General features: G+C 41.4%; 1 non-coding gene across 1 annotated transcript; it reads left to right on the forward strand.

The window, feature by feature from the left end:
- Positions 1-4,213: 4,213 nt before the first annotated feature.
- On the forward strand, positions 4,214-4,287 carry TRNAI-AAU (transfer RNA isoleucine (anticodon AAU)). Its single transcript has one exon. It is a non-coding gene; the product is annotated as a tRNA-Ile (tRNA).
- Positions 4,288-12,796: the final 8,509 nt, after the last annotated feature.

Raw genomic sequence — 12,796 nt, forward strand, 5'->3', positions numbered from 1 at the left:
AAAAAAAACTGGTGTGTGGTTTTTTGGGGTTTTGGTTGTGTGTTGGTGTGGGGGTGTTTTTTCTTTTTTTTTGGTGTTGTGGGGTTTTTTTGGTGTGGCGTGGGGCGGGGGGGTGTGTGGCAGCGTGGGGTGGGGGGGGTGTGGCGTGGGGTGGAGGGGTGTGTGGCGGGGTGTGGCGGCGGGGGGTGGGGGGGTGTGTGTTTGTGGTGTGTGGTGTCTTTTTTTTTTTAATAACCAGAGAGTCTTCTCAAGGTCTTGATCCACATGTGTTTGGAGAAAACACACTAAGGATGTGCCTTACCTCATGGTTTCCACTGTCACCCTAAACAACAGGCTCTGGTTTATAGCTACCATACAGGGAAAATGACCAGTGAGGAAAAAACAGAGCCTGCAATGAACAACCAGAACAAATCTATCCAGGAACAGGTGAACATCTGTTGTTGTGGTCAATTTTAAGTGCTGAAATCTGACAGAGAAATGTGCAGCTCATGTGGTATGAGCCACATCTGACCAGCTTCATCTTGTTTCAGTGGGCCAAGCAAGTTTATCTGGATTTCTTTCTTTACAGTGAAATATTAAAACTAGATGCTCTTTCACACATCAGTGCATACTATGGTCTTTCAGAAGTTTTGTTATCATGACACCTTTGTTAGCTTATGGTCAGGTCATATCCTTTAGCCTGTTTCTCTTCATAAGGCTAAAGCAGCAATGAAAATCCTAATGTTTTGATGCTTGCTTTTGAAGTAGCATGATTTTCTTGGTTTTAAGTACATTTTCTTTTTTTCTGAGCAAAAAATCTATATCCCTTCTACATCTGATGATTGTTTAATCCTGTGTCATTGGAGGTGGTTACTTCTGCCTCTAATTCCCTCCCTGTGGGTTCAAACCCTGAGATAAATCTACTGATGTGGGAACAAGTTTTGAGTAAATATGCACACTGAGGCTACAAAGATGTGTGTGACTGTATCTGCTTTCGCGTGTTAGATTGGATGAAGGTGGCACTTCTTCTAGTGTCTCCCAATTGTCCCTGTTGGAGAATCTATTTGGAAAAAGCGAACCAGGCTCTTGCAAGATGTAACTAAGCAAAGGTGTCAGCGGTGCCCCTAGAACACTTCAAAAGCTAATGGCTGCTCAGCATAGCACAAAGTAAAGATCCTGGAGTGGCTGCAGGGCGGGCACTGCTCTCCAAACCTGCTGCTTGGCCTTCAGATCTGCCTCTGCTGAGCTGCAGTACTTGCCAGTGCAAGTGTAAGTCAAGTTTGTCAAACCTGACAGGAGGCCTGCACTGAAGGCGCTCTCATTGTGATTAACTAGTATTTCTGTCGTGGTTTTTTTCAATGTGACTGGGTTACCTGTGTATGTTTCTACTCTCTGTGAGCACTAAGATGAACGTGAGATTTTGGTTGGTTTGCATAGGGTCTTCAGTCATTTGTTGCTCACTGTGGCTGGACTACATTGATGCTCACTTTTTTTTGGTCCCTTTTATTTGGATGCATTTATTGAGGAGTCCTTACCAGACGGAGCAAGAGTTGGCGCACACTAGCTCTTCACGACGTCGTTTGCTTGGGTCATCCAAGCTGTGTGGTATGATTTAAATGTTTTCTTCCTTTGTCTTCCCATTTCAAGCTGGGTGACAAAAATATTCTGAACAACCAAGCAATTGTGACTAGAAAAGACTGTTTGGAGTTCTACTAAAACTTGTAAGACTTGGGGTTTTCAGATACTGCCCAGGATGTCTGGCACATATGTGAATGTTAATAACAAATCACTGAGATGCAGTGAATGAATTCTTAATATGTAGTGTTGGTTTGTTTTTTTTAATGAAACTTGGCTTTGGAGAAAAGATTTTGCTAAAAGGTAGGCAGTAGGGGCATAAAAACTTTGAAAAGAAATTTTAGTGTTGTCCCTGCAGGATGCTGCTAGGTACCAGGAAGTCTTAAAGGTCCCTTCCATTATGGCTCGCCTTCAAAGAACTTTTAAGTCTTAAGTTTGAAGATAAATATCTCCAAATAACAGGGCTGCAGCATAAAGCAAGAGGCTAGTTTCTGTTATTATTTGGAGGGAAATGGTGTTGTTTTTCTCTTAGCCTCATCTGATGCTGCATGTCATTCATTTCTGCTGGAATATAAGTTATACTCCTTTAAAATTATTTTCAAATGGAACTTTAATGAGCAGTGGGTATGTTACACAACAGAGTAGGAGAGAGGATATTTGCATGGACTGAAGAAATAGAAGGGCCAGAAACAGCAGGTTTTACAGTTCTGACAAAAAATGACCACCATGGCAGTGGTTATGGATGATGAATGATGGACACTTATGTGATCACAAATCAGCCTTTCCACAGGGCACTTTATGAATTCTAAGAAAAACACTTAGTAGTCCAATGCAAATTAGATGTACAGAGTGCCTAGTGTATTAGGAAATCATGTTCCATTTGTAAAACCTTACTGAGTAGAAGTTAGGTTTTGTTGTAATGCAAAGTAATTTTCTTTTTACTAAGGACTAGAGTAGGGGAAGGAAGCATTTTCAGTAACTTAACCAACCAGGAGACAAAGAGGCAACACAGTCAGCAGAGGCTGCAAACCATGAAGATGAGAACAGTAAAAAGCTGCCTAGAGGATGGAGAAATGAAAATGCAATCAGAAACAAGCCCCATACCCAGAACTACCATGGGATGAAAAGGCATGTGGACAGCACATGAGACATGTGAAGAGCGGGTGCAGAGATTGTGAGGGTTCAAATGCCCAAACCTCTTTTTCTCTCAGGCTCCCTCCCCTTGAGAGGCACCCAGTCTGGACTGTTTCTTTGCAGTAACTTTCAAGTTGTCGTTTTATTTTTTGATTAAATTAATTATTTAAACACAGACGTCTGAGCCTATGCTACGGGAAACGCTAGGGTCAAGAGCATTTCTTTAACAGTGTGGCAACCCCATGGGATCCTAGGCCACCACCTTCAGATCCTCTCGTCTCCAAACATCCAACTGCTGGCATCAGATGAGTTCACCTGGAACCTTTGGAGTGAGAGGCATCGAAGAGTGACTTAAAATTCCCAAAGCAGATTCAGGAGTGGGGAAAAAAAATAATAATAAAAAAAAGGTACATAAAACCCTGTAGGGCTCTATTGATTTTTCTTCAGTACTTATAGGAAATTATATACTTCCGACTGTAAGAAATAAATGGTCCACTTTAATCGCCTAAAAATTATACTCCTTTAAAATTCTTTTCAAATGGAACTTTAATGAGCAGTGGGTGTGTTACACAACAGAGTAGAAGAGAGGGTGTTTGCATGGACTGAAGAAATAGGAGGACCAGAAACAGCAGGTTTTACAGGTCTGACAAAAATGACCATTGTGGCAGTGGTTATGAATGGCGGCTGATGGACACTTATGTGATCACAAATTCTACAGGGAACTATTATGAATTCTAATAAAAACACTTAGTAGTCCAATGCAAATTAGAGGTACAGAGTGCCTAGCGTATTAGGAAATCATGTGCTATTTGAAAAACTTTACTGAGTAGAAGGTGGCTTTTGTTGTAATGCAAAGTAATTTTCTTTTTAGTGTGCTGGTCTTCTATGTCAACTCTGCATCTGGGAGAGGGGTAAGAACTAAGCCAGGGGAAAGAAACAATTTCAGTAACCTTTACCCAAAGTACTCTTCCCAGTATTGCTGTATCCTTCCAGGGATGGTATTTGCTTCCAGGCTTCATTTCATTCAGCTCTACTGTTGGGTGAATTTCAGTAGGTACTGGTCAACCCTGCCTGGTCCCTGGTTCATCAGAAGCCAGACTAGGGGTCTGCTCTTGATCTCAGTGCTGCTGCAGGCTGTGGTGAGTTTTGCTCAGGCCTGGGCTAACTTGGGCAGGAAGCGACACTGGTGGGAGGTGTCTTGCCCAAACCTGCTGCGCTTGGCTGAGGGTCTGAAAAACCTCCAAGGCTGGAGCCTGCATGACCTCCCTGCAGCCTGCTCTGATGCTTTGCTGCCCTCGCTAGGAAAGAGGGTTTGTGCTCCTGTCCCTGGCTGGTCGTCCCCGGCAGCAGAAACAAACCCTGTGGCACAGGGCTCTGTGGGACTTCGCAAGGAAACGCAGCTGGTGTTCTGGGTGAACAGCGCCCCAAACCCCTGGTGAACAGCACCCCACCCGCAGTACGGTAACGGAGCAGCGTGCTTCTGCCAAGGGTGATGAGACACTTTTCGGAAGTTGCTCAGCCGGGGGGCCGGTTAGCTCAGGTGGTTAGAGCGTGGTGCTAATAACGCCAAGGTCGCGGGTTCGATCCCCGTACGGGCCAACGCTTTTAGGCATTCTCTACCTCTTTCATAGGGGAGCGCTGCGGGTGGCGCAGGAGCCGGGCGAGGGCCGACAGCGGAGCCGGGGGGTGGGAGTGCCGGACCCGCCGCGTTAGTCCTCTGCGGGGAGCCGGCTGCAGAGTACCGGGAAGTCTTGCTTCCAGCCTCGGTTTCCCCGAGGCGGAGAGCAGGATCCGCCGCGGTGCGTGGGTGAGGAAGAGCGCGGTCTGCAGGACGGGGAGGTGTTGCTGGGGGTGTCGCGCCTGTGCCGAAGTGATGGAGCACGGCAGGAGTGCCGACTGGGCAAGCGGCGTGTGCGGGGTTTGACGGTTCGGTTCATCCAGGGATGTGGAAATGAGCTGGGAGAAAGCAAGTAACTGCGAGAGATGGTGAAAGTTGAAACACAGCATCAGTGGGTAGCGAACAACGGGAAGGCATTTGCAGGGAAAGGGCAGTGAGAGCAGGGTGAAGGGAAATCAACAACACAACAGCAAAAAATTGAGGTAGAAAATGCATTCAGCAAAATCTTTTTCCATGGGACATCACCAGACATTCAATAACTTCTGCCTCAGAGCATCTTCTCATCTTGCGCTTCTGTTAATTAGCATTAGGTCTGGAGAAAGTTTGCAGGATTTCAGATGGTACTCACTTTCCCTTCAGAATTGCAGTTAACTAAAATTTTGTATCAGATCTCTAGCTCGTTACATTAGTGTAACTCTTCGATAGTTCTCAATTGCCAGTGGCTGGAACAAGTGATGCTGAAGTTGAGTGGGTTTTAGTCTTTTTATTTTTCTTTATTTTTTAATTTTTTTTTTATTTGGAACAAGAGGACAAGCAGATCTCCCTCAACAGCCTGTTTTGTTTGTTTGTTTTTCTAGAGAATGCTCTGAACTCCATATAGCAAATATCCAGATTTGATAGACACACTGCAATCTGAGTCTTAATTTTTATTTGTGTACTATTTATTCAGGAAAAAAGTCCAGGCCAAACGGAGGTGTTCTAATAGAGTAGTATGTCCGCAAACGTAGCTGTGATGGATACCTGCTGGCTCAACTGGCCTGTATAAGGGTGTTTTGTCTCTGAGAAACTTCTCCTAGAAACTCAAGACAGATATTTTGTCCTATCTACCTCTGAATTGAAATGGAATTTCTCCAGAGGAGGGAAACTTTCTGGTGCAGATGTTTTCCTTGTAGAAACCAGTGGTTTCGTTATTGGAGCTGCATACAGACAGGCCATGGCTTCTTTGGGAAAATGTCTTCAGTTAACAGCATCCTATTGATTTCTTTCACAAACTCGCTGATATGCTTCTTCCCTCTCCAGGCATGTTGCTTAAGGTATCTTCCAACTGCGGTGTTTGATTCAAAATAAGTGGTAATAATAGAGAAAAAAAAAAAAAAAGGAAAGAAAAGCAGGTGAAAGTCATGTCAGAGTTTTGACATTGGATTCCCTGCCCAGTGTCACCAAGGTAAAACAAGGGCATGAGAAGTGTCATTTCAAAGTCACAATATATTTTTTTAAATCATACAGATGAATATTCATGTTATCTAGCATCCAAACTGCTATTGTGACTCCATCAGATGTCAAGAGAGAGTAATGTAGTTTTGGTTTGATGACTTTGTCTTGCTACTCCACTCAATGATAATCTTCAATTCCTTTGGGTGCAATTATAGTGGTCAGGATTTGGCTGCATGTAATGACATCCATTTTAAATGAAATGAAGGGAGAAACAGCATGGTATTTTGTTTCAGAAAAAAAAAAGTGATATTGTTTTATGTTTCTCACATCAGGAATCAGAATTTTAGTGCAGTTATGTTATTGCATAGCAAAGTCCTTGCTATAAACTAAGGTGATGCAATGGGTCCTTGGTCTCTATTTCAGCTTGGTTTGAATTGCTTATATTCAGTGTGAGTTTTCTGGTGGCCAAGATTGTAGGGGCATATTTTCCCAAACTTAATTTCAGCAGATGGTTGTCAGATTGTGAGGGTCAGCCATTGTCCCTAGGGGTGTCATTCTAGAGTCCATTTTTCAACCTCAAAACTAGTTGGAGAATAAAGTAAGAGATTAAACAAACAAACCCATATAGTGGAATAATGCTCTTGTGAGGACAGCAGAGGAATTTCCATTCCAGATTGTCTGCAGTGGCAGATGCTGGGGCATATTCTGGGACTACTGTTCCGTGTTTTGTTTAACCTGTAACTGGACTGCGTAACATTGAGGCCAGAAGGGGTATTGGTTGCTGTTTGCTTAAAAAGTGTGGTGTGAAGTACAACCCCTCTGTGCACAGTAGACTATAATGGAGAAGATGAACCTTTTCTATTGCAAGTGACAATGCTGAACACTGATAGCTGAGTAGGAACCTTCTAATCAGTCTAGCCAAACTTCTTCATTCTGTTGCTCTTTCAGATATTAACTACTGTATTTTAGAGTTACACAGACCAAATAAGCTAATTGGTTTCTTTTTGTTCACTGAGATGACTGCATTTTTCTTTGGTGCATGAAGTACTGCTAGAAGGGCTCTTAAATTCAGATAGTTGAAGCTAGCCAGAAAGCGGGTTCACACTATATTCAATCTGGTAGATGTGTATTCATTCACTCACTAATGTTCTGAAGCATTTTCTTTTTTGGCAACATCATAGGTTAATTTTATGATTTCTTATATTCTATTAATTTCTTCAGCATCTAAGTATCTTGCTATCAGGGTGTTTTGCTCATTCAGCTTTCCATTAGGGATCTCAATTATGATGAAAATCTGAGGGGCAAGGATTCATCTGCTCTATCAGAATAATGCACGGATACAATCCAGATACATCATTATTGAAACCAAATGCAGGATGTGGTGGAGCTTTTTTTTTTCTTTAGATTATTTTGTGTGCAACTAAGTGTACGCGTTAATGCTGTTGTCATAGGTGAAGCTTAATCTTTGCTTAAAACTGGTGGGTGTAGTGTTTACCTTCCATGCACTAGAAAAAATGGCACCTCCATCAAAAAGCCCAGGTCTGTCACAACCCCAAACAAAGGTTTTCATTTAATATTGTTGTGAGCAGAGATGCAGGTGGGAGGGGGATGAGAAAATGCCATAGAAACAGACCCAGGAAGGAGCCGACAGCCAAGAATGTGGCTGAATGGGCACAGGCAGCCCAGTGCTGCTGAGGCCAGGAGCTGGGAGCAAAAGCCCGATAACCAGCCCCCTGTTTGGGTCCTCTAGAGTCTCAGAAACAGGGGTTATTCAAGAAAGTGGACTGCATGAGAGGGATACTAGCTTCCAGGTTGTGTGTGTGTGTTTTTTTTTTTTTTTTTTCTTTGCAACTGAAATAACAAGTATCCTGAATTTTTGTCTTGCAGTTCACATCAGAACGTGGTAACTGTACTTACCGTCGAACCTAGAGAAATATTTTCTTCAAATTTGTGTGTTCTTAGAAAGTAATCACTAAAATGAAGTATAAGCAAATCTAACTAATGTCTTAAACCCAAGAAAGTGTGATGGGCTGAACTTGAACAGGAATCAAATCTTTTCTCTTGAAATACTGTATAAAAGGATTAAATAACTTTGTAAACAAAGTATCTGGCAGTTTCTTCCACAGTTTTAACTAATGCCTTCCTGTAGCGTTACTAAGTTTAAGTAGCTGAACAGTACTTTTTCTTTATGGAAAAATTCACCAGCAATGCCTGTAGTACAACTGGACCATGTGGAGGTGACTAAATTCTCGTTTAAACATGTACCATCTAGAACCAGCTGGATGATAAGTGTGAAAAATCTGGCACCTGGTGTGTATTTGTGCTTGTTTAACAAAGAATAAATAAACCTCTCTTATTAGATCAGCAGGAGTAGCTACAGCTGTACATCAATTCTGTGTAAGACTTCTTTCTTTGTGGTGAGCTACAACAAGTGTTCAGCTTAATCAGTATCTAGTCACTGTTTCACAGGGAAAGTAAGCTAGAGAGAACCTTTGGCAGTGTTCTCTCAAAACTTGAAAGGAAGCATGTCAAATTCTGGGTGTCATTTTTCTTATTTTGGAAATTAAGAAGAATACAGTTTTAAAGAACAAATAATATGAATATATAATGTTATGTCATTTTTGTCATCAACCAATGATGGTACAGTGAAGGGCAATGGGGGTAGTCTGGAGTTTGGCAGCCTCAGACTTTTGTGGAAAAAAATGTTGTACTGCCTCAGAGGGGGACAGCAAGTGACAGGTCCCTAATATTTGGTAGTACCAAGGCTTGATTGTGCCTCCTCACATTCCTGAACAGACAGTATAGTTGTTGAACTTTATCTCTGAGGCTTATCTGAGTCACAGCTGGCTACTATCACACCTTTTGGAAAGGAATCATCTGCTTTTCTATTAAATGGTTAAAATACTATGTCGGGATTCAGACTGAAGCACCCTCTGACTTGGCTTCCTAATGCTTTTTAGACCAGGTGATATTAGCAGGGTGGGAAGAAGGAAAAAAAAAAAAAAAAAGAGGGGGCATCATGTGGGCTAGAAATATAATCCGAGAGCTGAAGAGGAAGAGCTGTTGGGGTTCTCTAGTTACTTATCTCTGCAGAGTCACTCTTTCTTCATTAAAAAAAAAAAAATAAACTTCAAACTAGTCAACTTGCCTTCAGCAGCTTGTTCCCGGAGAGCTATCTTAAAGGAGACAAAGGAGAAAAAGGAGAAGGTGTATGCAGGCAGTGGAACCTCTTTCTTATCCTTGTTGCCCACAAAATGCCAGGGTTACAGTACCTCATATTCACTTCTTAAAGAGCAAATATTTTCCTAAGTGGTCTTGAAGGAAGACCCTGGTCAATGCATCCACTGAAATACACCATATAAATGTATCCTCTATCCGCTGCTTCAACTTCAGTTGCTTAGAACCTCAGCTGCTTAAGAGAAAACTTTTCCTTTACATTGCTGGCAGGGTTATTGCAAATCTATCTGCTAGAGAACAAAGCTGGAGAAGAGCAAAAGTATATGCACATGAAAGGAGAAAACGCAATTTCCTCATTAAAACCAATATTAGGCAGAAATTACCACTTTAAAAAGTCCATTTGCTGTAGTGAAGTCTCAGGAAAAGTCAAAGTAAATATTTTACAGTCAGTGGAAATGCACTCCATCTTCCAACAGTAGAGAATTCCTCTGATTTTGCTGTATTAATGTTGGATATTTGGGATTTTTCCTATCTCAAGTCAGAGCAAAATATTCATCTTAAAGGGAATCACACATAACCCCCAAATTTAGGTCAGGCAAATCGTTTTTGATTTGGACTCCTTTAATAGATAAACTTGAAATGTCTAGTGAAAAATCACTCTGTCCAAATTTCTAAACTGTTAAGTTGCTTGGGTGTATTTCCCAAATATAAGATTGAAATATCCCTGGTGTAAATAAAATTTCCATGAAGATGCATTTTCAAAACTATGTTTTAAGAAATTCCTGGTTGGTTCTGCTCTCAAGCAACATGTAACATTTGAGTGAAAGGACATCTCTGACATTTTAGATTAGTAGTTTTTACAAAATTGTTGGAAATCTAAATATTACGAGATTTGTCTCCTCTAGATGTTGATGGAAAGAGTCCTACTGTGCAGCAAGATGTGTTTTTTCATCACCCCTAGAATGACTTTAATTCTTTCTTGGTATTGACTTCCAGTCCAATCACTTTAGAATGGTCTTTAACTGCACTTGATTTATCTGCACATTTGGCAATTGCTTTGGCTCATCCTATTTCTCACAGATCTTGTATCGCTTTAAACAATTATTTTTCTCTTGTTTTCATGATTTCGAAATACCTGATCTCCTGTAGCTTGCACTAATGTTCTTTTTCATCCTAGAATACAGGAATCTTCAGCCCCAACATGGTGCTGCTTTAATATGCACATAGTGCCTCTTCCAGCATGTATACTGTCACTGATACACTTGCTGACATATGCCTTGAATTGCTGAACCTTACCTGAGTGTAATTAGATGTACATATTTGACAGCTGAGATCATACTCTGATCAACACTGATCTCTCCAGCCTATTAGTCAAAACTATTAGACTCTGGTTATAATTTGTAAATGCTTTTTGGACATTGAGACCTTGGTCAGTGGCATCAAACGTCATTTGGTGTCTTAGGCACTGATAGCCATGAGCCACTATCCCACACTAAAAAAATTTCAGCATATCTGTCATACTGGGAGAGAATTATTGCTATTTTTCATCATAATTACTGTACAGAATTAGATATGACATTAAAACTGTCTTGATCTCTACCTATTCAATTTTAATCACTAGGAGGCTTAATTTTCAATAATGCTACATTTATTCTGGGCTCCTAGTACAAGCAGAAACAGCCTCATGAAACTTCAAAGGAAAAAAACATTTGCTTCTAGGTTTCTAGGCAGATGAGGGTCCACACTGTAGTGCTGCACAGGCACTCCTTGCACTACAAAACCTTTATTGTGACTTTAGAAGTATTAATACATGTGAATTACAGAAGCCTCTAATTCCAGCAAGGGGTTGGACTATGTGGGTGAGCAGTAGTAGTTTATATTCCCCTTGTTTCTCCTCTCAATGCTTGGGTCTGGAATATTTATGGCACATTGTACCAATTTTTCTTATCTCTGAAAAATGTGAATCTTCAGCTCAAGATTGTCCTCTCTGTTTACAGTTGTACTACATGTATGGTGCTGCTTTCAACACATGTACTACCACTATGATATACTGAGAAAGTTGTGTGTTAGGAGTCCAGTACCTGTTCTGGGACTATCTTTGATTCACTGCCCCTTCAAAAAGACAGCTATGTGTGTATGTATGTTTACTTACATTTTGTACTGTGATATATTCAGCCTGGGTTCCTAGGATTTTGTATCTTAATGAATTCTTACCTGAGCACTTTGCCCTCCTATTGCCTGGCCCTACCAATTCACTCCTTAAACCTAGGCTTCCCTTGAGTACAAACCTATAATCCTTCACTATGGCAGATACTTAGTTTGCAAAGATGAATGCTTATTTGAATGCCAAAATGTTAACCTTGAATTCTTTGTATCAAACATTTAAAATCTGACATTGATTCTGTCTAACTGTGCAGGCTTTCTAGCTGTTACTTCTCTGAAGATAAACTGTTTTCTTGTTTACATTTTCCATATTGAAATGTGTTGCAGCTGATCTGGTTCATCTCATACCCAGGGCAGGTTCAAACCTGAGGGACTCCAAAGTGGAAAATCTTGTATCATCAGTCTCTCAAGGCAGTTGCTAACTACAGTATGATTTGTCCATGGCTAGTTTCAAGTTCTTCCCATCTGACATCAGTTCTGAAAGCTTTCGTGCTGGAAATAGCAGAAGAGAGAATTATTTTCTATTTATAATGTCTGAAGAGGCAGGAAAAACCATTTACATCTGTGAGGCTTTTGGAAATTCCTCACGCATTGTAGGTGTAGTTCAAATGATAATGTCGCCTATATATTCGAAGACAATTTTTTTAAAAAAAATAGCTTTCTTCCAAACTGGACCTTTTCCCCTGAAGCAAAAGGGTAACTGATACAGAAAAGTAACTATATAACATTCATCTTTCTTACATATGTGATTTTTCAAGGAATGGAATATTATTGGGACATCAGAAGATCTGTTCAAGAGGGGAAGGAAGAGGGGAAATGAATTCTGAGAAATTCTGTTTTTTTGCTCTGTCAGTGCAACTCTGCATTATGATTCAGCATGTACCATTCACACCTAAAAGCTTGTGTTCTGAGGTTCTACAGTTTTTATTAAATGCCCAGACAGAGCACTGTAACAGTCGTCAAACTTGCACTTGATAGGCTGGCAGTAGTCCAAATGCTGGCAGAAACACTTGCACAAACACAGAATGCTAGTTTTTTTCTTTATTTTCAGCCAGACACAGTTCAGCAGCATTCCAGACGATATGCCTTCTGTTAAGTAAGGGGGAAAGAGTGGTGGTTGCCTTCAGAAGGGAAATCGCCATGCAGCGGCATCGTTTCAGCATAGTTTTCCTCTCTGATTAGTTCTAGCCCCAGCTACTTCTGCTTAGCTGGCTGATTTGGATGATCAAAGATGATTAAGCTCATCCTCTTTGCTCATAGTGGCAAGGCATTTTAAAATAAATCCAAAGTGACTCCAGTGATCTGAGAAGGTAAAGGGGGGAAACTAAGTTAATGATGGGAGAGGGGCAAAGCAAAGTGGAAACATTATTACTACAGCTAAATATGTGCCATCTCTTCATGCTGCATCAAATGCTTCCTGTTAAAAGTGGTTAGCAGTATGGGGTTTGTGGCAGTCGCGCATTCCCCTGAGATCCAGAGCCTTCAACAGAGCAGTTGATGGCTCTTTAGCATCTTTTGTGCCCCATTGTGCCTGTCCCCAAGCACCAAGATGCTGACAGTCACATCGTCCCCTACCCTGGGGCAAGGTGACTTCACCTCCCCCCAGCTGGGGGAGCAGGAGGGGTGGGAGGCAGGAGGGGTAGGACCCTTAGTCAGTTGACAGGGTCCTCAACAGAGGAGCTGTCCAGAGAAGCTTCTGGACTATGTTGTAATGCC

The sequence above is a fragment of the Caloenas nicobarica genome, chromosome 1 (genome assembly GCF_036013445.1).
Source record: "Caloenas nicobarica isolate bCalNic1 chromosome 1, bCalNic1.hap1, whole genome shotgun sequence".
Lineage (NCBI taxonomy): Eukaryota > Metazoa > Chordata > Aves > Columbiformes > Columbidae > Caloenas > Caloenas nicobarica.